We start from the raw sequence: 25,592 nt of genomic DNA, 5'->3' as shown, positions 1-25,592 counted from the left end.
AGTTTAGGAAAGACAGTGCTTATAGGAGACTTGCATTGTCAATTTTTGAGTGGATTAATTTAATGGGAAAAACTAATGTAACCCGAAAGTGCTGCATAAGAAGGTAGGTCAGTATTTCACTGGAAAACATTAAGGTAGTTGTGATTGGGATCTTTTTTTTTTTCAAGATTTTATTTATTTATGCATGAGAGACATATATAGAGAGAGGCAGAGACACAGGCAGAGGGAGAAGCAGGCTCCACGCAGAGAGCCCGACACGGGACTCGATTCTAGGTCCCCAGGATCACGCCCCGGGCAGCAGGCGGCGCCAAACCGCTGCGCCACCGGGGCTGCCCATGATTGGGATCTTTAACTAAAATCCTAAAATAAATAATAAGTGAATGAATGAATGAAAAAATGAATAAATAATCTCAGGCGTTTGAATGTGATGAAAGTGCCCTAATAGAAAACAGCTAGGGAAACTGGTGGGAAATACAGATGTATGGTTAGTCTTGATTGTTCAAAATAGTAAAATAGGTTCAGTGTGATGAGGGGAAACACATAGTCTCATTTCTAGTCCAGTGAAGTTGCAGGCTTGGATTTGAACTTATAGATAAGAACAGTTTGGAAACCCCTGACTTAATTTGTACTCTCTTCATCTAATACTAATAATTTTCGAGGTAAATACCTGGGATATCGTCTACCCAATGTAAGTTCTGTAAGTGGAGTACTAAGACTAATCTTCCTGAAGCACTTTGGGTATATTCCTATCTGTGATATACAACTTGGAATATAGGATGGAAATAAATGGATGATGGATAGATAGATGATAGATGATAGATATATGATAGATAGATAGATAGATAGATAGATAGATAGACAGATAGATAATAGATGCATACATACGTACGTACATACGTAGTCATCCCAAGGATTAGTTGGCTCCCCCTGTTCCTTACCATCATCTCAGAACAAGCTTGAACCACAGTCTATACCCAGTGAAAAGACCCATGGTTTCCTCAAGCTTTATGTAGCTCCTTTACGATTCCCTCAGACTTTGTATCCTTTCTTGTTGAGTTGGCTCTCCTTCAAGATCATCTCCCCATGCTCCTTGTGCTGTGATGTACACTGGAACGTGCCAGATGTGGAATTTAGCTCTGTAATTTCCATATAAAGCTTTTATGTGTTTAGCAGGTTTTCCAGGATGTCTGGGGACGTATATTGTAACAAAGCAAACCTAAAATTGGTATATTTAAACGTCCCTGATTTTAAACCTCCTTTGGCCTTTTGATTTTGGGTTATAATGTACGTGGTTTTTCATTAACTTTTTTTCAAGTCGGTAAAAGGTGACAAGCAGGGGCATTTGTCTTCTCCACCAGATAAATAACAGTTATACCCTTTCACCAGTGAGACTGAGCAGGACAGGCCTTAGCAGCTCCCTATGTGAACATAAGAGTAAGAAATTCATAATAGCCTACAGCACCAAGTTTTCTGGAAAGGATGTGATGGCACCCTTTACAGTTATTTCATAAGGGAAATTTGCTTTGACGCACGTTTTTAGTTTATGTGTGTTTTTTCAAGAATGCAACCTTTTTTGTAAGACAGCATATGTAAGTGTGTTTATGTGTATTTAGAAAACACATCTCATTAAGACTGAAGCAAAGCAACGGAAATGACTCACGAAGGTAAGATTTAAGAGCAGCTCTGTGTGCTTTTTTCCCTTTTTATGTTTAGACTAGCGAGAAACTATTCTGTTCTACTGTTGCGGTTTCCAATAAAGAGCTTTTGCATTTATTTATTCATCAATTTTCTATCTTAATATCCACTAATTTTGGCTTTTTATCTTACTACTTACTCATTCATGTCTTAGGTATAGTCTCTTTTTTTTCTAACTTCGGTTAAATGCTTGTTTTCATTTAGTTTCTCTTAGCTAATAAGAAAAACAGTAAATCCCATCAATTTTAATATAGAATGTTTTACATATTATTTTTTAACATTATATAATTATGGCTTTAATTAACTCTTTGGCATAATGTATTTTCAAACTAGTATTTTTAAAATCCAAGCAGTTTTATTTTGTTGTTTGTTGGTGAATCTATTAATTTGTATTTCTATTATACCGTGGTCAAATAATATAGCTTATATAATTTCTGAATTTAGTTATTTATTGAAGTGAGGCATTTTCCTAGCTCAGTATTGATCTATTTCTGTAAATGATCCATGAGGACTTGGGTACGAGGCTATATTTTCTATTTATTTGCCATAGAGTATGCTATGCAGCTATTAAATTGACCTTATTAATGTTATTACTTGTATTTTTCACAATATTAATTTTTTGCCTAATTGGTCTGAAATACCTGAGATATATGTGTTAAAATCTTGCACAAGTTAGGTTTTTGTGTAATTTCTTCTTATATATTTTTTTAAAGATTTTATTTATTTATTCATGAGAGACACAGAGAGAGAGAGAGAGAGAGATGCAGAGACAGGCAGAGGGAGAAGCAGGCTCCATGCAGGGAGCCCAATGTGGGACTCGATCCCAGGTCTCCAGGATCACACCCTGGGCTGAAGGCAGCTGAGCACCTGGGCTGACCTCTTCTTATATTTTTGACATAATTTAACCTTATGTGTCTTGGTACAATCATATCCAATTACCTATTAGTGACTTACCTCTTCGTGAATATCTTTGTTCATTTGCTGCTTTGACATTAAATTCTAATTTTTCTTGTAATACTATGATTCCCACTGTTTCAGGTCCTGTGCAGGAAAAGATGGTGACAAAGAAACTGAGAAACCTTAGTTTTATTGCAATAAGTAAGGGCATGGAGGATTTATTCACATCAAAATGCTACTATTTATACTCAAACAATATATGTCAGGTTCCTGGTATTGAAGGCCTACAGGGATGGGGAAAAGTAGAGATCTTCATAATCTGAGGGTACCAGAGGGAAGGGCTAGGGTATCTGTAGGCCAGCACACCTACGCTTATGTCAAAGTATAGAGAAGACAGGTGCGTTAGAGTTTTCCAGAGAAACAGAACCAAGAGGAGAGAGAGAGATTCATCATGGCTCACATGAATTGTGGAGGCTAACAAATTCTGAGATCTGCAGAGTGGGTCAGCAAACTGGAGACCCAGGAGAGCCAATAATGTAGATCCAGTCCAAGTCCAAATACCTGAGAACCAGGAGAACCAATAGCGTAATACCAGTCAGAAGGCTGACAGAATTGAGAACTAGAAGGAGCCAATGTTTCAGTTCTAGGTTAAAAGCAAGAAAAAGTAGATGTTCCAGTTCAGAGGGACAGGAATTCTCCTACTCCGTGGAGTGTCAGCCTTTTTGTTCTATTCAGGCCTTCAACTGACTGGATGAGGTCCACTGGATGAGATTAGAGCAATCTACTTTACTTAGTCTACCCATTTAAATGTTAATCTCATCCAAATAAAACACCCTTATAGACAAACCCAGAAATAATGTTACATCACTTGGGCATCTTGTGGCCCACTTGAGTTGACACATAAAAATCACCACAACAGGTATAAACAGGATAGTAGTAACTTTTTTTTTTTTTTTAACCCATGGAGCTATAGTGATTTATTCATGAAGATTTAGAATAATGGGGAAGAAAGTGGTACTTAAGGTTTAAAAAAAAACATTTTACAGTTAAAAATGTTTATTTTTTTAATTGAGGTATAGTTGAGATGCCTGGGTGTCTCAGTGGTTGAGCGCCTCCCTTCGGCCCAGGTCATGATCCTGGAATCCTGGGATTGAGTCCCACATCAGGCTCCCTGCATGGAGCCTGCTTCTCCCTCTGCCTGTGTCTCTGCCTCTCTCTCTCTCTCTCTGTGTGTCTCTCATGAATAAATAAATAAAAATTTTAAAAAAATAATCGAGGTATAGTTGACATACAATGTTATATTAGTTAACATATGGTATATTAATTTTAGGTGGACACATAATGATTGGACAAGTCTGTATGTTATGCTATGCTCACAAGCATAGCTGCCATCTGTCACCAAACAAGGCCATTACAATACCATTGACTGTATACCCTATACTGTACTTTCCACCTCTGTGATTTATTTATTTTATAAGTTGGAAGTTTGTGCCTTTTAATCCCCACCACTCATTTTGCTCATTCCCATCCTCTTGGGCAACCATCAGGTTGTTCTTGGTATGTATGGGTCTGTTTCAGGATAGCAGTAGCTTCTAAGGGAATCCCTTCTGGTTTCTGGGGAATGGCAGTACATGTGGGGTGAAACATGAAAAGGAAACAGAAATGTAGCTGTCACTCTAACCAAGAATTCAGCAGTTTAAGCAGAATCCAAATAATTAAGCCACAAAGATTGAGTTGTATAGAAGATACTAGTCACAGCTCTTTATCACTTCTCTTTATCACTGCCTTTATCACTTTAGTATTGCTCTTTACCACAGCTTAGGGACTCAGAGTATGCTCTGTGGTTCACTATTTTGAGATTGTTGTAAGAATAGTCATTTCCTAGCTGAATGAAAGAGAAACTCCCCTTGGTTTTCCAGAGATGGCTAGGGTGGAGAAATGCCATAAAAAAGGATACTAGTCATTTTTCTAGGGAGAAGTGATGAAAAAGTCACATGTCATCAAACAACAGGAGATGAGCTGAGAAACAGATCAGGTTTGTCAAAGCAAGGGCCTTCTCACCCTGCTACCTGAGTGGGTGTTGGTGAACAATGCCATGGTTCAAGTGCTGGGTCCTACAGAAAGTAGGACCTGGAATAGAATAAGGAGATATTTCCAAAGCAAGCAGTTTCTACCCTTTCATGAAAATTGAAGAGTTGGCTAGAAAATTGTGAGTAAGGGAATCAAAAGATTTTATTGGTAAGGGATGGAGTATAGAGGGTTGTTAGTTGAGGCAAAAAGGGATTGAGAGGTTGTAGTATACAAGGTTAATATACAAAAGTCAGTCACATTCCTATATGCCAGCAGCGAGCAAGTAGAATTTTTTAAAAAATATTTTATTTATTTATTCATGAGAGACACAGAGAGAGAGAGGCGGAGAAGCAGGTTCCCCATGGGGAGCCTGATGTGGGACTCGACCCCAGGACCCCAGGATCATGACCTGAGCCAAAGGCAGAGGCTCAAACACTGAGCCACCCAGGTACCCTGAGCAAGTAGAATTTGAAATTGAAAACATAATACCACTTATATTAGTACACATACAAAAAAATAAAATACATAGGTATAAATCTAACAATATATACATAAGGCCTATAAAAGGGAAACTACGATATTTTGACAAAAGAAAATGAAGAACTAAATAAATGGAAAGATAATCTATGTCCGTGGATAGGAAGACTCAACATTTCAAGATGTCAGTTCTTTCCAATTTGATCTGTAGATTTACTGGAATCTCAATTAAAATCCCAGCAAGTTATTTTGCAGATATTGGCAAACTTACTATAAAGTTTATATGGAAAGGCAAAAACCCAGAATAGCCAACAAACTATTGAAGAAGAAAAACAAGACAAATACTACCCAACTTCAAGACTTTTTTTTACATTTTTTTCAATCTAAATCCAGTTTGCCAACATATAGCGTAACACCCAGTGCTCGTCCCATCAAGTGCTCCCCTCAGTGCCCAGCACCCAGTCACCCCAACCGTCCTGCCCACTTTCTCTTCTGCAACCCTTTGTTTGCTTCCCAGAGTTAGGAGTCTCTCATGGTTTGTCACCCTCTCTAATTTTTCGCACTCAGTTTCCCCCTCCTTTCCCTTTTAATCCCTTTCACTATTTCTTATATTTCATGTAGGAGTGAAACTGTATGATGATTGTCCTTCGATTAAACTATTTCACTCAGCATAATATCCTCCAGTTCCATCCACGTCGAAGCAAATGGTGGGTATAGCTTTATAGTAAGACAGTATGGTGTTGGCAAAAGAATAGACAAATAGATCAGTGGATCAGAATAGAGAGCTCAGAAATAGACCAACTTAAATAGCTAACACAGAGCAAAACACATACAACGGAGCAAAGATAGTGCTTTCAACAAATGTTGCTGGACCAACTGGACATCCACATGCAGAAAGAAAAAAACCTACACACAGACTTCATACCTTTCATAAAAATTAACCCAAAATGGATCACAGACCTAAGTGTAAAACTCAAAAACTACAAAACTCCTCATAAATCACATAAGAGAAAATGTAGGTGACTTGAGGTTTGGCAATGGCCATTTAGACCCAATGGCAAAGCCTCAATCTGTGGAAGGGAGAACTGATAAACTGGACTTTACTAAAATTAAAAGCTTCTTCTCTGTGAGAGGTAGTATCAAGAAAATGAAAATGAAAAGACAAACCACAGACTGGGAAAAAAATATTTGCATAGCCGATAAAGGACTATTATCAAAGTAGACAAAATACTCTTCAAACTCAACAATGAGGAAATAGCCATTCCATTAAAAATGAGTGAAAGACCCTAACAGACACCTCACCAAAGAAAATATATAGATGGCAAATAAACATATGAAAAGATGCTCCACATCCTACATCATCAAGGAAATACAAGTTAAAACAATAAGATACCAGTACACACCTATTAGAATGGCCAAGATCCAGAACACTGACAACACTAACCACTGGTGAGGATGAGGAGCACTGTGAACTCTCATTCATTGCTGGTGGAAATGCAAAATGGTACAGCTAATATAAAAGACGTTTAAGTGGTTTGGTAATAAAACATTCCCTTGCCATAGGATCCGGCAATCATGCTCCTCGGTATCTACAGCAAAGGAGTTGAGAGCTTACACCCACAGAAAATCCTGCACAGGGATGTTTATAGCAGTTTTATTCCTAATTGCCCAACCTTGGAGGCAACCAAGGTGTTCCTCAGTAGGTGAATGGATAAAAAAACAAAACAAAACTGTGGTACATTCAGACAATGGAATATTATTCAGTGCTAAAGAAAGAAACAAGCTGTCAAGCCACAAAAAGACATGGAAAAACTTTAAGTGCGTGTTACTAAGTGAAAGAAGCCAATCTGGAAAGGGCCCATGTGGTATGATTCCAACGATATGATTTTCTGGAAAAGACAAAAAAACTAGGTAGACAGTGAAATGTTTAGTGGTTTCCTAGGGGAAGGGGGATGGAGAGATGAATAAGTGGAGCACAGAGGATGTTTAGGGCAGTGAGACTACTCCATATGACACTATAATGGTGGATACATGGCCTTATAAATACATCCAAACCCATAGAATGTGCAACGCCAAGAATGAACCCTAATGTACACTATGGGCTTTAGGTGATGATGATGTGTCAGTGTAGGTTGGTCAGTTGTGACAAATGCACTACTCTGGTGTGAGATGTTGATAGTGGGGGAGGCTATGATGTGTGGGGATGGAGAGACTGTGGGGAATTTCTGTACCTTATCGGTATTGCTGCGAGCCTAAAGCTGCTCTAAAACGTAAGCCTATGAAAAATCTTTTTAAAATGATTCAGACAGACCTGTGACTGTCGGAATGGTGGGGGTGGTAGACTTAAAGGTAAACATTTGCTTCCGTTTCCTGGAACAGGGACTTTCACTTTGAGGCTGTAGGAATTGTAGGGGGCATCAAGCACTATGCGATGGCAGAAAATGGGAAGGGAGGACCACAGAGCTTCTGTTGCTCATTTGAGCCACCTCCACCATTCCATCCTGGTTCCATCCTGGTTCTGGTGCAGAGAGGAATAAAGGGTATATGCAGTGTGCCATTTTGGGATTTCCAGGTTTCCTCCCTCCCTCCCTCTCCTTTCTTCCTTGTGACAGCTTGAGGAAGGGGATTTGTTGAGAGAGTCCTTAAGATGGCCACAGTGTAGTGCCTCTTGCACAGGAGGACCTCAAAATTGTGAGCTTGCTTTCTCTCACTCCTCTACCTCAATTCACTTCCCCCCTAGAAGAGCTTCCTCTCGTCTGCTTCTTCATTCTCAGGCTGATGTGGAGAGAGATTGCAACAAGGTATGATGTATCTGAACTGAAACACAATTTCCTTTGGTGAGCTGTCTGGGTGTCTAAATTTTTCTCTACCTATCTTCCTGTATCTGTGTGTTTTAAAGATTATTTTCCTGAGGGATTTCACAAATTCCCCCTCTTTTCCAGTAATCAACACTGTTTATTCAACGCGCATTCACTAAGTAACTTCTCTGTGCCATATAGCACTCTAGATGCGGAGAATACACAGATGAATAAATTGGACCCTTGCCAACAGGGAGCTGGGTCCTAGGAAAGATTCAATAAATTCCTTTCCAATATTGCTTTTGGAAGCCAGAATTTATTTTTCATAATTGGCATCACCGAAATCTTAGTTTTCCAGTTTCCTTTATAATTTCTTACCCCCACCCCCAAATCATATATAACCACAGGAATTCTGAAAATGTACTTGAAGGCCTCAGTACATTTTTCTTTCCAAAACAAGACCATGGGCATTTCTTCAACTAGAGAGGAATTCAAAATCCAAGTTTTAGAGGCTCAGAATTGTAATTATTACAAACGAAAATGTCTTTCTCTCCCAATATTGTCCTTATAAAACCTTTTGGTACTTTTGCTTCCAAAATGTTGGCGGTTTAATTATGAACTCAACTGAACTATTAGAGACATAGCCTTTCATGCGTTAGAGATTCACTTTGGAATCGTGGATTTAAAGAAACATGGTTATATAAATCTAAGGAGAAGTCATGAATTACTGTTAATTTAATTTGCAACACATGTGTGATATCACAATACCCTTAATAATAATAGCTCCCATCCTTGTACTGTAGACCAGATACCATCCTGGGTGTGTGTTATCCCATTTCATTATCACGGCAAGCCTGCAAGACATCCCAGTTTTACAAATTGAAAAGCCGTGAAGGAAATTTGTTCAAGCAGTGTCATTTTTTTTTGCTGGAAAAGTCATTTTCCCTTTTATAATGATGACCATATTATTGATACTAATCTACTATATTCAAGGCAGTGGGAAATTTCATGAGGTAGATGGAAAAATGCTATTTGCATACAAACCGATTTTTTGTTTTTGTTTTTGTTTTTCATTCTCATGATGAGTGAAATAGCTACTGAGGAATTTATGGGGTCGCCAGCCATGAAATACCTAAGCAGAGAAGACAAATGTTTGATAGAATATTCTATGGTTTTTTTTTTTCATTGGTTACGTAACAAGATGTAGCAGTTGGTCTAAATCTAAACATTTAAAACCATCCTTAACAACTGCAATGTGATCTTAAGTATTTATTACTGTTGGTGACAAATAGTAGCCACTCCTAGTATTGCTGGCCTCCATTCATAATGGAAGGAAAGGCAGATTTTCAAAGTTTAGTGAAAACAAACATGGAAATGGTCCTATGTAAGTTTGTAGACACGTGGTATTAGAACACCGGCTCTAACGGAAGTCATTGTATTGAGGTAATATGAAGGAGGAACTGGGACAAGAAGGCAACGTTGGAGCTTGCTGGGTGGTCTGGAGGCCTAGGTGAGCATCCTCAGAGGAAGACAGGCACATGGCATCTTAATGCCATTGAGCTCATCCATTTTCAAATATAAGTTTTTCCACCTGGGAATAAAATCTTTGAGATAGACAGACATGTGTATATTGGGGGGGAGGGGGTACTATTCCTGAGATATTTGTAGAATTCTTGCCTTTGTCCTTCTGACTTCCAGGAATGCACTTCAAAAACTTGTGTGGAGAGGCCTGGGTGGCTCAGTGGTTGAGCATCTACCTTCAGCTCAGGGCGAGATCCCGGGGTCCAGGGATTGAGTCCAGCATCAGGCTCCCCAGAGGGAGCCCGCTTCTCCCTCTGCCTGTGTCTCTGCCTCTCTCTGTGTGTCTCATGAATAAATAAAATCTTTAAAAAAAAAACTTACGTATCTACTGATTCATACTATCAATATAAATAAAAAGATGACGCTGAGCCATATAAAGGCATTTACATAAAGTTTGAAATCAGAGAATTTTTAAAAGTTGAACCTCATCTCCACACCTGAATCTGGAAATAGAAGACATAACAAATAATTTCCCATTTCCCATACCTTTCCTATAGGTTCTCAGTCACGTGTTTAACGTGATGAGCAGCAGCGTCACTGGTGAAACTGAAATTTGCAACAGCTTATTTTTTGTTCAAGACGTATAATTTCCGCTATGCTCGACAGGCACTCTTTGTAAACTTGCCATCCGTACATTTTGATGCCTGTGATTTAATGTTTCTCACTTAACATTTCACAGTGGCATTGTTTATTTTCATTGTAATAAGAAAGTTTAGGGGTACCTGGCTGGCTCAGTTGGTGGAGCGTGTGACACTCAATCTCGGGGTTGTGGGTTCAAGCCCCCTGTTGGGGGGTAGAGATTACTTTTTTTAAAATCTCCCAAAAAGAAGTTTAACTTGCAGTCCCTTCTTCCAGTTCATCAACTTTTCCAACATGCATCTTTTCTGTATGCCAGACATATTTCTTATAGTGGTTTGTTGCTGATGATGTCTTACGCCGTCTTCTTTCAGCACTGATAGGCTTTATTTGCATAGTAAACACTTCTGCGCAGGCCTCTTATAGTTTATTATTTTGTCATTCTCATCATGAGGCTTATATCCTCTGGTCTGTGATGGCTGCTGCTCCAGGTCGACATTCATCTCCTAGGGATATCATAATAAATTACCACGAACTAGGTGGCTCCAACAACAAAAACTTACCTTCTCACAGTCCCAGAGCCTAGAAGTTTGAAACCAAGGTGTCTGTACTGCCATGTTCCCTCCCCCTGAAGACTCTAGGGAAGAATCCTTCTTTCCTCTTTCTAGATTCCTTGTCCTTCCTTGGCTTGCAGTTGCATCCACCCCAATCTCTGCCTCAGTTGTAACATGGCCTTCTTCTTGTGTGTGCATCTAAATTTCTCTCGTTACAAGGGCACTAGTCATTAGATTAGGGCTCACCCAACCCAATCTTACAAGGATACTAGTCATTAGATTAGGGCTCACCCAACCCAATCTTACAAGGATACTAGTCATTAGATTAGGGCTCACCCAACCCAATCTTACAAGGATACTAGTCATTGATTAGGGCTCACCCAACCCAATCTTACAAGGATACTAGTCATTAGATTAGGGCTCACCCAACCCAGTCTTACAAGGATACTAGTCATTAGATTAGGGATCACCCAACCCAATCTGACCTCATTTTTTACTTTATGGCATCTGTAAAGGCCCTGTTTCTAAATAAAGTCACATTCATAGGGGTTCGAACTTAAATAGCTCTTTTGTTCAATTAAAAAAAAATTTTTTGGGCAGCCCGGGTGGCTCAGTGGTGTAGCGCCGCCTTCGGCCTAGGGTGTGATCCCGGAGACCTGGGATGGAGTCCCACATCGGGCTCCCTCATGGAGCCTCTCTCTCTCTCTCTCTCTCTCTCTCTTTCTCTCTCTCTCATGAATAAACAAAATCTTTAAAATATATATATATTTTACTGAGGCAAATTTCACATAACATAAAATTAACCATTTTAACGTGTATAATTTAGCAACATTTAGTACATTCGTGATGTGCAGCCACCACCTCTATCTAGTTCAAAAACATTTCCATTGCTCCAAAGCAAAACCCCTTACCTATTAAGCAGTTTCCCCCCAATCCCCCTTACCCAACCCCTGGCAACCATCAATCTGCTTTCTGTGTCTATGGATATATCTATTCTGGATATTTCACGTAAGTGGAATCCCATAGCATGTGATCTTTTGCATTTTGGCTTCTTTCACTTAGGATGGTGTTTTTAAAGTTCATCCACATTATAGCATGTATCAATATATCCGTGTTTCTGGCTGAATAATATCCATTGTACGGTATACTACTTTTTGTTTATCCGTTCATCTGTCGATGGGCCTTTAAGCTGTTTGCAGGTCTTAGCCAGTATGGATAGTGCCGCTATGAATGTGTTTGCATACACTTGTTTGAGTTCCTGTTTTCAATTCATTTGAGTGGGTTTCGGGGTTATATGGCATATTCTATGTTTAACTTTTTGAGAAATTGTCAAACTGTTTTCCACAGCTGCCGGACCATTTTACAATCAACTAGGGTTCCAATTTTTGCACACCCATCTCAACGCTTGTTATGTTTTGTTTTCGTTTGTTTTGTTTTTAAATTATAGCCATCCTAGTGGATATGAAGTGGTACCTCGTTGTTGTTGTTGGTTTGGTTTTGTTTCATTTAAGATTTTATTTATTCATGAGAAATAGAGAGAGAGAGAGGCAGAGACATAGGCAGAGGGAGAAGCAGACTCCCCCATGGGGAGCCCGATGCAGGACTCAATCCCAGGACCCCGGGATCACAATCTGAGCCAAAGGCAGAGGCTCAACCACTGAGCCATCCAGGCACCTCTCTCACTGTTGTTTTGATTTCTGTTTCCCTGATGATTAATGATGCTAAGCATCTTTTCACACATCTCTTGGCAATGTGGATATCTTCTAGGGAGAAATGTCTGTTTAGATCCTTCGCCCATTTTAAAAATTTGGTGGTTTGGGCAGCCCGGGTGGCTCAGTGGTTTAGCACTACCTTCAGCCCAGGGTGTGATCCTGGAGACCCGGGATCGAGTCCCACGTCGGGCTCCCTGCGTGGAGCCTGCTTCTCCCTCTGCCTGTGTCTCTGCCTCTCTCTCTCTCTCTCTCAATCTGTGTCTCTCATGAATAAATAAATAAAATCTTTAAAAAAAAATTTGGTAGGTTTTTTTTTCTGTCTTTCTGTTGTTGTGCTGTAAGTTCTTTGTATATTGTGGATACTAGAAGCTTTATCATATCTATGATTTGCAAATATTTTCTCATTCCATAGGCTATATTTTCACTTTTTTGATAATGTACTTTGATGCACAAGTTTTTCATACGGCATCCAATTTATCTGTTTTTTTCTTATATTGCTCATGATTTTTGTGTCATTTCTTAGACTCAATTGCCAAATACAAAATCATGAAGATTGGGACCCCTGAATAGCTCAGTCTCTGCCTCTCTCTCTGTGTCTCTCTCATGAATAAATAAATAAAATAATTAAAACAAAAACAAAAGCAAAATCATGAAGATCTACCCCTAGGTTTTCTTTTAAGAATATATCTTTTTTGGGGGGGGGGGATTTAGAGCAGAGGGAGAGAATCTTTTTTTAAGATTTATTGATTGATTTTAGAGAGGAGGGACAGAGGGAAAATCCTTTTTTTTTTTTAGATTTATTTAAGGGGGGAGGGGCAGAGGGAGAGGAAGAGAGAGAATCTCAAGCAGACTCCCTCCTCAGTGCAGAGCCTGATGCAGGCTCAATCTCATGACCCTGAGATCATGGCATGAGCCAAAACCAAGAGTCAGACACTTAACTGACTGAGCCACCTAGGCGCCCGAAGAATATATCTTTTAAGAGACGTATAGTTCAACTCATGGTGAATCCCAATGTCATGGGCACATTTGAGTCAATAAGAAGAGGAAAAAATATAAAGAGAGGGTATGTTCCATGCTTTGAAGCACATAATGCAGAATGAAACATGACTTTTGTTCACATCCCCTTGGCCAGTGTTTAATCTTAGTTTAGAGTTGCACGTTCTAAGAGGGAAGATCAGTAAGGTGCATTTTAGCTTTATGCGTATATGCACAACTAAAACGTTCTCTTACTATGTAAGAAGGGGAGAATAGTACATACGAAAAACTAGCAATCTTTTGCACTGTTAAATACTTCGAAGTTATACTCTCTTGATCTGACATTTTGTAGACTTTGCTCTCCTATCGGATGAACATTGCTGTGCGTAACTTTGAGGTCTATCTGATTCCCCACTCCCTTACTTTTTCTGCCTAGATGACTAAACAATTTTAGCCTTTGGCATTCAATAACATAGCCAGAATAACTAAATGTTGAGCCTTTTGAATCCATTTTTTTAAGTGTGGTATGATATTTTGATCTACGAATTCTGATTTTTATTTTTTTTTAAAGATTCATTTACTTATTTTGAGAGAGAAAGTGAGCAGGAGGAGGGGCCAAGGGAGAGGGACAAGCAGACTCTGCCCTGAGCATGGCCCAAGAGGGGGCTCAGTTTCAGGACCCGTGAGATCACAATCAGAGCTGAAACCAAGACTTGGAAGCTCAACCACCCTGGCGCCCCTACAAATTTTGACTTTTAAGTCATGGTTTTTATTACATTTCCATCTCCATTTCTTGGAAATTCTGCTTCAAGGATAACAGCTATGTTTGGTTCTCCTCTGTGACTTCTTAGCTACTAGTTATTTCTACACTGTATATTAGTTCAATAATGATGTTTTAGTCCCTAATTGTTTCCCTGGCTTTGTATCATTCTTTTCCATTTTAAGTTTCATTCTAATATTTTATAATCTCATTCGGCGCCCTCAATTTATTATGTGGCATCCTTTTTAGTCAATGTAGTGGTAAATATTTTCTGAATAGATTATTTCCTTTTGGGCGGGCCTGGTAGCTCAGCGGTTTAGCGCCACCTTCAGCCCAGGGCGGGATCCTGGAGACCCAGGATGTTGTCCCATGTCAGGCTCCCTGCATGGAGCCTGTTTCTTCCTCTGCCTGTGTCTCTGCCTTTCTCTGTGTGTGTGTCTCATGAATAAATAAATAAAATCTTTTTTTTTTAATTTTTTTTTTTTTTATTTATGATAGTCACAGAGAGAGAGAGAGGCAGAGACACAGGCAGAGGGAGAAGCAGGCTCCATGCACCGGGAACCTGACGTGGGATTTGATCCCGGGTCTCCAGGATCGTGCCCTGGGCCAAAGGCAGGCGCCAAACCGCTGTGCCACCCAGGGATCCCCAAATAAATAAAATCTTAAAAAAAAAAAAAAGATTATTTCCTTTTGAGCAGAACCTTTATCTGTTTTGCTTGCTATTTTTTCTTCCTTCCATAGAATCTTTACATAGATGCCTTAACACTTTATTTTAATCTTAATTATACTAGAAATGAACAGGTTTTTTTTTTTTGGTTTTGTTTTTGGTTTTTTTTTTAATGAACAGTTTTAACTATCCCATTTATTTCTGTTGATATATTTTGGACGAATTTTTCTTAACTCCCATTCCATTTTTTTTGGGGGGGGGCTTGTTTGAGAGCTGAGTTTCCTCTAGGTTATGGGAGTGAGTGCAATGAAATGAAGGTATCAGCTGGGGCCATAAGTAGAAATGGTTGCCATACTTGGGCTATGTTTCATCCTCTAAGCTCTTGTTAAATGTCCTGTAACTTTTCCTGCACCTTTCCAGTGAGAAAAGAACTTACCACATCTGGTAGCTTACTCTGTTCATTGGAGAGTATTAGGCCTTTACCTTGTGTCAAAGAGACACCCAGCCAGGTTTATCTTCCTCCTTTCCCATTTTCTTTCAAGGAATATTCCCACCACCTCAAGCAGAAGAGTAAAAGGCCAAGTGGGACATGGTCTTGGATTAAGGACTTATTGCATGGGGAGGAGATATTAAGTGTTTTCAGAAGTCATTTTCCCCATCTCCCACTCCCTGCTCACTCTCCCTGTTCTCCCACTGTCCCTCCTCTGGTCTTCTGTTTGAGCAAATTTCTGTTTAGTGCTGGTGATAATTAGTTCTGAGTTTTTATAGTCCTTCCGCTTTTCCTCTTCAACTCTCCTCTCAGCAGGGAATTGAGAATCATAGCAAATTTTAGCAGTTTTTCTGAACTATAGTTAGAGGACGATGGTTTCACAGGTAGGCTTTTCATATAATCTAACTCTCTGCATCTTTGTCCACATTGGCTTATGAACTTTCTCTGAATTGAGGTATGTTGTGAAATTTCTCAGGGTTGTGTTTACTCACCTCTCTGGAATATTTCTGTGGAGGGTGAAATTGAGCATGTGTAGACCTTAATTAAACTGAGTGGAACAGATAATTTAAAAACCATTTGTGGGAGCACCTGGGTGGCTGAGTTGGTTAAGCCTCTGCTTTGGCTCAGGTCATGATCCCAGGGTTCTGGGACTGAGCCCCTTATCAGGTTCTCTGCTCAGTGGGGAGTCGGCTTCTCCCTCTCCGTTGGCCCCTCCCCTCCATGCATACTCTATGTCTCTCTGCCTCTCTCTCTCCCTCAAACAAATAAAATCTTAAAAAAAAAAATGTGTTCTTTTACTTGCCCTCATCCCCTCTCTTTGTTTGATTACTCCTTAGTCATATGGCCACATTGTGGAAGGGGCTGACTGAATCAAAATAAGTTTCCACCAGTAAGAAAGAAAAGATGATGAACAGATTGGGTAGATACCTACCCATGCCTACCATGGCCTAAAGCTAACAGGCTCCTACCCTTTTATTAAGTGATCTTCATGGCTTCACAGTAGCATCTGCATTTTCCTAATCATATCTTCAGCCTTCTCTTAAAAGTTGAAAGGACTTTGTGAAAGATTTTTTTAAAAGATACATTCTTTTTTCACCTATCAGATAAGAAAGATTAAAGTAAAGAAGAAAAGGAATACTGAGTACCAGTTAGGATATGGAAAGGAAAAAAAAAGGGGGGGGGGCAATATACTCATGCAGAGGGGCTGGGAATACAAAGCAACACAAAACTTTCCAGAAGTAAATTTGGCGCCATGTATCAAAAAAGTTTTAAAGTGTCCATACTCTATGAAGTAAACATTTCATTTGCAGAGATTTATCTTAATTGAGCATGTATGCAAAAAATAATGTGCAAGGATGGATCATTGTAGTATTTTATTTAGTACTAATGAATTCAAAACTAATAATCAGGGTGGGTTAAAGACACATCTATCTACAAGGTGATTTTATACAACATTAAACAAGATGACACAGACACCAAAGTTATTTGCCACTTACTGAGCATTATGTAACTTATATATTTTAATTAATAATTTCATGAGCTTTGTGAGTAGGCAATGTTATCACCCTATTTTAGAAATGAAGATACAGAGAATTAGAGATATTCACTTGCCCAGAGTCATGAAGATAGTTAAGTGACAAAAAAAAGATTTGAGTAAAGATTTAAATATGGTCTTGGGGTACCTCAGTGGGTTAAGCAGCTGGCTCTAGATTTCAGCTCAGGTCATGATCTTGAGGTCCTGGGATAGAGCCCCACCCCTAGTCCTGGCCTTCCCCTCTCAGTGGGGAGTCTGCTGGAGGATTCTCTCTCTCTCTCTCTCTCTCCCTCTGCCCCTTCCCTCATTCACATGTCCACACTCTCTCTCTCTCTCTCAAAGAAATCTTTGAAAAAAAAGTAAAAAAATAAATCTGATGGTCTTTCATTGAGATATAATTGACATACAATAAACCACATGTATTATAATCGTATAATTTTATAAGTTATGACATAGACATAAACCTATAAAATGATCACCATTATCAAAAGAGTGAACACAGTTCCCACCTACAAAAATTTCCTTTTGTCCTTTTGTAATTCTTCTTTCCTGCCCCCTCCTGTCCCTTATATCTCTCTGCTGAATTTCTTTTGCCCATTTGTCAGAAAACATCAGGCTTTATATGTATGGGTCTGTTTCTGGAATCCATCTTCTGTTTTTCTATATTTACACCAGTACTATGCTGTCTTGGAGCATGTACCTTTATACTGGTTGAAACCAGGTAAGGGCAGTCTTTCCACTTTATTCCTCTTTTTCAAAGTTGTTTTGTCTATTCCGGGTCCTTAATATTTCCATATAATTTATAGAATCAGCTTGTTAATTTCTATGCTAAACCCTGCTGGAACTGGAATGTGATCACGTTGGGTCTATAATCAATTTGGGAAGAATTGACATGTTAACAATATTCAGTCATCCCATCCATGCATTTGTTTAGGTCTTTCTCCATTTGTTTAGCTCTTCTTTAATAAATCCCAACAATGTAGCTTGGTGTGCAGGATTTCACATCTTTGACAAAATTTATCATTAGGCATTTTCATAATTTAGATGCTATGGTAAATAGTTTTGTATTTTTAAATTCAGTTTCCAATTATTCCTCATTGATATATAGAACTATAACTGGGACGCCTGGGTGGCTCAGTGGTTGAGCATCTACCTGAAACCTCAGGATTTTTAAAAAAGGCAAACAAGTTCAAAGTTCATTAAAAACAAACAAAACACATGTTTGTATTTAAACACATTTGTCTAGGGGACGCCTGAGTGGCTCAGCAGTTGAGTGTCTGCCTTCAGCTCAGGGCGTGATCCTGGAGTTCCCGGATGGAGTCCCACATGGGGCTCCCTGCATGGAGCCTGCTTCTCCCTCTGCCTGTGTCTCTCCCTCTCTCTGTGTGTCTCTCTTGAATAAATAAATTAAAAATCTTAAAAAAAAGAACTATAACTGATTTTTGTGAATTCACATCTTACTCTGCAACTTTGCTAAACTGACCTATTCTGGTAGCTTTTTGGCAATTTCATTGGATTTTCTATATAGATGATTATATCACCTGTGAATAAAGATAGTTTTATTTCTTCTCTGCCAAAATAAATGTCACTTTTTTTCTTTTTCTTGTCTTTTTGCACTAGCTAGACTTTCCAGTACAATGTTGAATAGAAGTTGGGAGAGTGGAAATCCTTGTCCTGTTATACTAATATTTGAAAGAATTCAGTCTTTCGCTTTTCACTATAATTTTACCTACAGGTTTTTCATAGATGCCCTTTATTAGGTTGAAAAAGTTACTTTCTATTCTTCATTTGCAAGTGTTTTTATCATGAAAGAGTGTTGGATTTAGTCAAATGCATCTTCTGCATTTACTGATTATATGATTGAACATTCAATTATGCTCTTTAAAAATTTGTTAATGTGATATATTACATTGATAGTATTTGAATGTTTAACCAAACCTGTATTCCTTGAGGAAACTAATTGGTCATGGTATATTATCCATTGTTTATATTAATTCACTCTGTTTTATCCTGGATGACTTCACTTGTTATGTCTTCAAACACACAAGCCTTCGTAGCTGTCATGTCTAATTGAACATTAATCCCATCCAGTGACTTTGTCACCTCAAATACTGTAGTTTTCTTCTCTTAAAAGTCCTGTGTGACCCTTTTGTGTCTTTTATGTTTGTACTTAACGTTTTAAACATACAGAATATAGTTATAGTAACTTTAAATGTCTGGCTATTAACTCAAATGTTTGTGATAGTTCTGAGTCAGTCTCCATATATCAGGGTTGTTTGAATTTGAATTTCTCTTTAGTTAGGCTAAACATTTTAGATCCTTAAGGGTCAGTCTGTATCTTGTAAATTTTCATTCCATATCTTTTCCCCACTTTTCTATCAGATTTGGAGCCCTTTGTCCCATTATTTTTAAAGTCCTCACATATCATTTATTGATACTCTTTTACAGAGAGACAGTGAGCACAAGTGGGGAGGGGCAGAGGGAGACGGATAAAGAGAATCTAAGTGGAGCCTGATGCAGGGCTTGATCTCACAACCCCGAGACCATTACCTGAGTTAATCAAGAGCCAGATCCAGGTCGGTTAAGCATCTGACTCTTGGTTTCAGCTTAGGTCATAACTGAGCCACCCAAGTGCCTCAAAGTCTTCATATATTAATGATATTAGCCCTTTATCTGTGATATGTGTTGCAAATATTTTTCCAATTTTGTCGATTTTTTCTGAGTGTGAGCTTGTGGTATATTTTTTTTAAAGAGATTTTATTTATTTATTCATGAGAGACACAGAGAGAGAGAGGCAGAGACACAGGCAGAGGGAGAAGCAGGCTCCATGCAGGGAGCCCGACGTGGGACTCGACCCTGGGTCTCCAGGATCATGCCCCGGACTGAAGGTGACGTTAAACCACTGAGCCACCCGGGCTGCCCAAGCTTGTGGTATATTTATTTGTGTCTTTAAAAAATATTTTAAATATAACATATCAATGCATCTTCAGTGAGTGAGCAACCAGTAACTTCCATAAAGTGATCCTTAGAAAACCCAGAAAAGATCCACTAACAGAAAAGGACATGTGCCCCGATGAAGACCACAAGCTGGCTGGAAGTGCTATTAGAATTAAGAACATATGGTCCATGGCTCATCCCACCACCCATGATTCTTTACATAATGAGCTAAGTGTACAGGACAGGACTCATTCACACAGTGTCTCTTCTACGAAGCTAGAAGCTTGTTAAATAGCCATTCATAAATATTAATTCTCCTGGTGTCCCTCCTCAAAGGAGTGAGGTAAGCTCCATTTCTCCAGGAGGCCACAGGAGCAGGAAGGGAGGTAGGGTATTAAGAGATCCAGCAGTAAAATAAGTTGAGAAAGTCTCTGGTGGCTGAGGACTCATATTGAGAAGTGCTTTTTCACATAAGGCGCACATGCTTCTGCCTAAAACAAGCCCCTCCCTGAGTGCACTCTTAAGTCTTAAATTATAGTTTTCTGCAAGAAAACACCCAGCCCGACTTCCAGGACGTGCGCATTTGCCCCTTCTTGCCTATAGTGGTAAAATCTGAGTGTGAGTATTACACCTATTGAGATAAACTCAATCCCTTTTCAAAGCAAGATGAAGATACCCAGAGGAGCAATTTATTCCCTGAAACCTTGGCAACCTGAAGACAGTGATAGCAGTCTGGAAATAGAAAACTGAGGAGAGGAGCGCCTGGGTGACTCAGTCGGTTAAGCATCTGACTCTTGGTTTCAGCTCAGGTCATAATCTCAGGTGGTGAGATCTTGAGCCCTGTGTTGGACTCCATGCTCAGTGCAGAGAATACTTGAGATTCTCTCTCCCTCTCCTTCTGCCCCTCCTGTTCCTGCTCTTTTCCAAAATAAGTAAATAAGTCTTAAAAAAAAAAATAGAAAAGTGAGGAGAGCTATGTGGAGAGTCGGAAAAAGAGATGGCATGGAAAAATGCCTTGCTGGTAGCTAATAAGTGAAAGGTCTTCAAGGTGCATAAGAGGACTTTGTAGAAGGGAAGTGGGGTGACTAACACGTCCACAGAGACTTAAATATGTTGCGTTGAAGGAACTTAGGTAAGACCTCCAAAATACTAGGTAATGGTGAAGGGTGAGAGACAACAGAATGAACCACTGAATGGGGGTGGTCATGGGGAAAGGCATGGAGGAAATATCCTCTCCCTGCCACGTGTGCCACCAGAACTGAACTAGAGGTAATAAGAAGAGGTAGCAAGTCACTTTGGCATGCATCTTTAAGGGGTGCTAAGGAAATACCTCCATCCAACTGGAACATCTTGGCCTCTCCCAGGCCTCAAATTCTTTTACCATGGAGTCACCCCAGGGCTACCATTAGCCAAAGCAGTGACTTAATGACAAAAGGTCATCATGTGGTTTCTGATTGACGAGGAAGGGTAGGAGCCCTGGAGTAGACCATTGTTAGGCTTAAGCATGGATGAGAACCTAGCACAGATATTGAACAGCCAAACACAAGCAGGAAATGGCTAACCACAAGCATGGAACAACTGATCAGAAAGGGGGAACAAGCAACCAAGAAGAAAGGCAGAAGAGGATGACCCTCTCTCAAAGCAAGTGCAGGGATAATGCCAAGGTCAGATAACCCAACCCGCACTCCTCCTCTTCTTCCTCATCAACCGCCCCACTCAAGACCTCTACCCTCTGCCCTTGCCTCACACAAACCCCTCCTCAGCCTGTGCCTCTCCTTGGGAAGCCCCCTTTCCACCCACTATCCAGCCTCTTCCCCCAAACCAGTGCCCTCTATACCTGCCGTGTTGCCCTTCCAAGTGCACAAGACAGCCAAGAGGGTAGAGATGCCCCTGTTAGCAGCTGTGCCAAAAGATCCTCTGAAGCCTCTGTCACCTGTTTAATAAAGCACACGAGAGAAACAAAACCAACATTTGCCTATTAGCAGCAGCTGATGAAGAGAGTGAATCAAAATAAGAGACCAGAGCTTCAGCTGAAGCAGAACCAAGAGACCCAGGGGAATTCTGCTGAGCCAAGTAACGCACTGTGTATAGAGAGGCCTGGAGACCTGTGACCGTCTGTAAAGTCTCCAGAGGAGCCTGTGGGGACATGGCCAACCGCATAGAGACCAAATGTCACACCAACGGGGTACACAGATTGCAACAATTGAAATAAAATCAACAAGATATGAAAAGATATGTCTCTGTGAGTTGTCTGGTGGTAAGGACAGAGAAGGGTGGAAGCAAGTATGTCAGAAAGGAGGGACATGGAGTCCTGCAAGGCCAGGGGCCAGACCTGCAGGTCCACAGTCAGGCAGATACCAGGGCATAAGGCTGAAGTAAGGCCTGAGCACTGAAGACCACTTTCTTCCTTAACACTTTATTTCCCTGGCAGGAAGAAAATTATTTAGAGTATGTGTGTGTATGTATGAGATATGGGGGGAGCAGCTGGTCCAGATCAGCTGAGATGTGATGGGGTGGGTGGCAGTGCCACGTCTCCCGATAAAGGCAGACAAATCACCTCCAGGCCACATAGCTCATGGTGGTGTTTGTTGTGTGACATCCTATGCTGTGAGAAACTAAAAGCCCTTAAATCAAAAACTCACCCTACAGAAAATCACCAACAGCATCCCTGTGATATGGTTTGGAGTGTTGGGGTTTGGAGCTGATGGCCAAGAAAGAATTAATTCTTGGTGCCAAAAGGTGGTTTTATTAAACCCCGGGACAGGACCCGTGGGCAGAAAGAGCTGCGCTGGGGTTGTGAGGAGTGACTGATTATAGATTTTCTACCCTGTGGAGGAGAGGGTAACGTTAGGGCTCCAGGAAATTGAGTCCATAGGTTTCTGGAGATTGCTTTTTTTTCTCGTAAATCATTAAGAGAGTTGCAGACTGATGGAGACTCCTGTCCTGCATGACCGTGATCTGTCAGTTAACCATTTACAGCCCTTTGACAAGTCCTTGAAACAGGCACAGTGACATTCCTCTAGGAACTCAGCTGGTTCCATGTTAATACTTTGCTAAGGGCAACAGGCAATCTTGGCCCAACCCCCAGGATCATATAAAAATTACTTTAGAAATTTTCTTTATCTCTAAACCCCCCAAGATATGTGTTGGTAATCGTCCCCCAAGCATATGGCCCACTGATATACATCTGAAGGGTCTCATGACTAAGGTTTTATTAGACGATAATAAATGACCTCATCCCAATAGCTGGCCCCCTCAAGGTCCTGGAAACCTGCCTCCAAAATTCCTTAGAGACTTAGGCTCTCCCTAACCCCTTCCCAAATTGGAAGTATATAATGGGCCAATCCTCATGACCCTAGTGTAGCTTTCTGCCCTTGGGTCCTGGCCCTGGGCTTTAACAAAAATCACCTTTTTGCACCAAAGACATCTCAAGAATTCTTTCTTGACCGTTGGCTTCGAACCCTGTCTCTTCCTACATTAATAATTACCAATACTGGGATCCCTGGGTGGCGCAGTGGTTTGGCGCTTGCCTTTGGCCCAGGGCGCAATCCTGGAGACCCGGGATCGAATCCCACGTCGGGCTCCCGGTGCATGGAGCCTGCTTCTCCCTCTGCCTATGTCTCTGCCTCTCTCTCTCTCTCTGTGACTATCATAAATAAATAAAAATTTAAAAAAAAATAATTACCAATACTAATAAGGGTACTTTCTTAGTAAGAAACTTGGGGTAGAGCCATGGCCTCCTAAGGGTGGGGCAGTGGGAGGGTGCCCGCAATAATGAGGAGCACTGTCTACCGAGAATTCTAATACAAGAGTAAAACCAAGTATGAGCCAGTCCAGGTTCTTTTTTTTTTAAGATTTTATTTATTTATTCATGACACACAGAGAGAGAGGCAGAGACACAGGCAGAGGGAGAAGCAGCCTTCATGCAAGGAGCCCAACCTGGGACTCAATCCCGGGTCTCCAGGATCACCCCCTGGGCCAAAGGCAGACGCTAAACCACTGAGCCACCTCGGGATCCCCTTTTCTAAAGATTTTATTTATTCATGAGAGACACAGAGACAGAGGCAGAGACATAGGCAGAGGGAGGAGAAGCGGGCTCCATGCAGGGAGCTGGATGCAGAACTCGATCCCAGGACCCCGGGATCACAACCCGAGCCGAAGGCAGAAGCCCAACCACTGAGCCACACAGGCGTCCCCAGTCCTGTTTTTATTATCATTTCCATACACCAGCATTTTTTTTCCCAGAGTGACTGGTTCTTTATTTCAAAAAGACACTTGTCAATTTTCAGTATCAAAACAGTTTGCACTATTGGTTTCTTTCTCCCAATCGGCCCCCAAAGAGAGGCCACCAAAGGAAGAGTGCATTTTAAGCCAATAACCTGCAGGATGCACATCTAACAGACCTCATGGAAACCTCACCTAAAAGGGGAGTTGGGCAGGGAAAGAAACTTTTAAAAGATCAGCACACTGTCAGCCCACAGACTCTAGAGAGTTCTCAGCCAGACGGGGTGGTCAATGTGCCCCAACCCTAAAGAAGCAAAGTTTCAAAATAATATAAAATTTAAAAAAAAAGTTTTGTACATAAGCTATTCAAGATTTCTCCAGCACTGATACAAAGCACAATGAGATGGCACATTTAGAGGCAGCAGCTTTGAACCTAGAAAAGGGTGACGAGATGAGTTTGTTTCATGTGGCTAAATCAGTGGCAAACATAATTTTCTTTTTTCTTTCAAGGAGGCAGGAGAGCAAATAAGTGGTCACCTCGACATAAGGGGAACACGGTCCATTCTGTAAGCAGTTAGGGCAAAGATAGGACAAGGATTTGGCCTCAGATCGAGGTCTCAGCATCTTAATTTTTGTTTGGTCACATCTGATGAAAAAAAAAAAAACATTATGTTGCCTTCAAAGATACCTTAAAGCTGAAACCCTGAGCCACACTTTTTTGGCCAACTTCTGGAATCACCTTTCTAATTTGGCTGGTATTTTGGACAGAGCAACGAGGCTCCCAGAGCGGGTCTCTTTCTGGGCCCTGGGCCTTGTCCACTCCCCCCTCCTTGGAGAGGACAGTATTCATTAGGCTGAAAAGTTAATTCCAAATGGGAGGAAGGGGTTAGACTGCTGCTTCAGAACTGTGGAATTATTCGGAATGTTTTATAAATGTCGCTACATCAACTACAACAAAAAAGGTAATTACAAAATGTGTCCATCACAACATGCTTTTAAAGACACTTTGCATTGTGCTCACATTCCCTTAAACATTGTTCCCAAAAGTGCTCAGCCTCATGCCCAACTGGAATCTCTAACACCAGCATTTCTTTTTTTTTTTTTTTTAATTTTTAACACCAGCATTTCTAATATTAAATACTACCTCCCCAAATCTATCTTTCTTGAGGTGGTAGTGGAGGGGTTTTGACATCAAGAGGGTTGAGTTTATCACATTCCTTGGGTTGATTGTTCAGGTCTCTGTGCTATATATTTACTCCTCGCTTCTTTATTTGCACTTCCCAGCTCCACCCTCCTCTTTTCCTCAGTCCTTCTAAGGAATTTTATGCGTATCCTCTCCCAGAAAGGATTTCTGGTGGTTCTTTTAGATTTATTTATTTATTTATTTATTTATTTATTTATTTATTATTTTATTTTATATATTTTTTTATGGAGTAACAGCTAAATGATTAATTTCTTTTCAGATCTCTGGGACATCAGGAGAATTTTAGTCCTTAGATGAAGGACAAGGCTAACACATTTGTTTTTCTGGATTTGAAATAGAAAAAACAGTGGCTTGCCCTGACTGACCCTAGTTCTCTGCTGTGTATTTACTCTTCTCTCTCTCTTTTTTTTTTTTTTTAAACTCCTCTATTTCCACTCCCTG

Source organism: Vulpes vulpes, chromosome X (genome assembly GCF_048418805.1).
Source record: "Vulpes vulpes isolate BD-2025 chromosome X, VulVul3, whole genome shotgun sequence".
Lineage (NCBI taxonomy): Eukaryota > Metazoa > Chordata > Mammalia > Carnivora > Canidae > Vulpes > Vulpes vulpes.
This window is presented reverse-complemented; position numbering follows the sequence as displayed.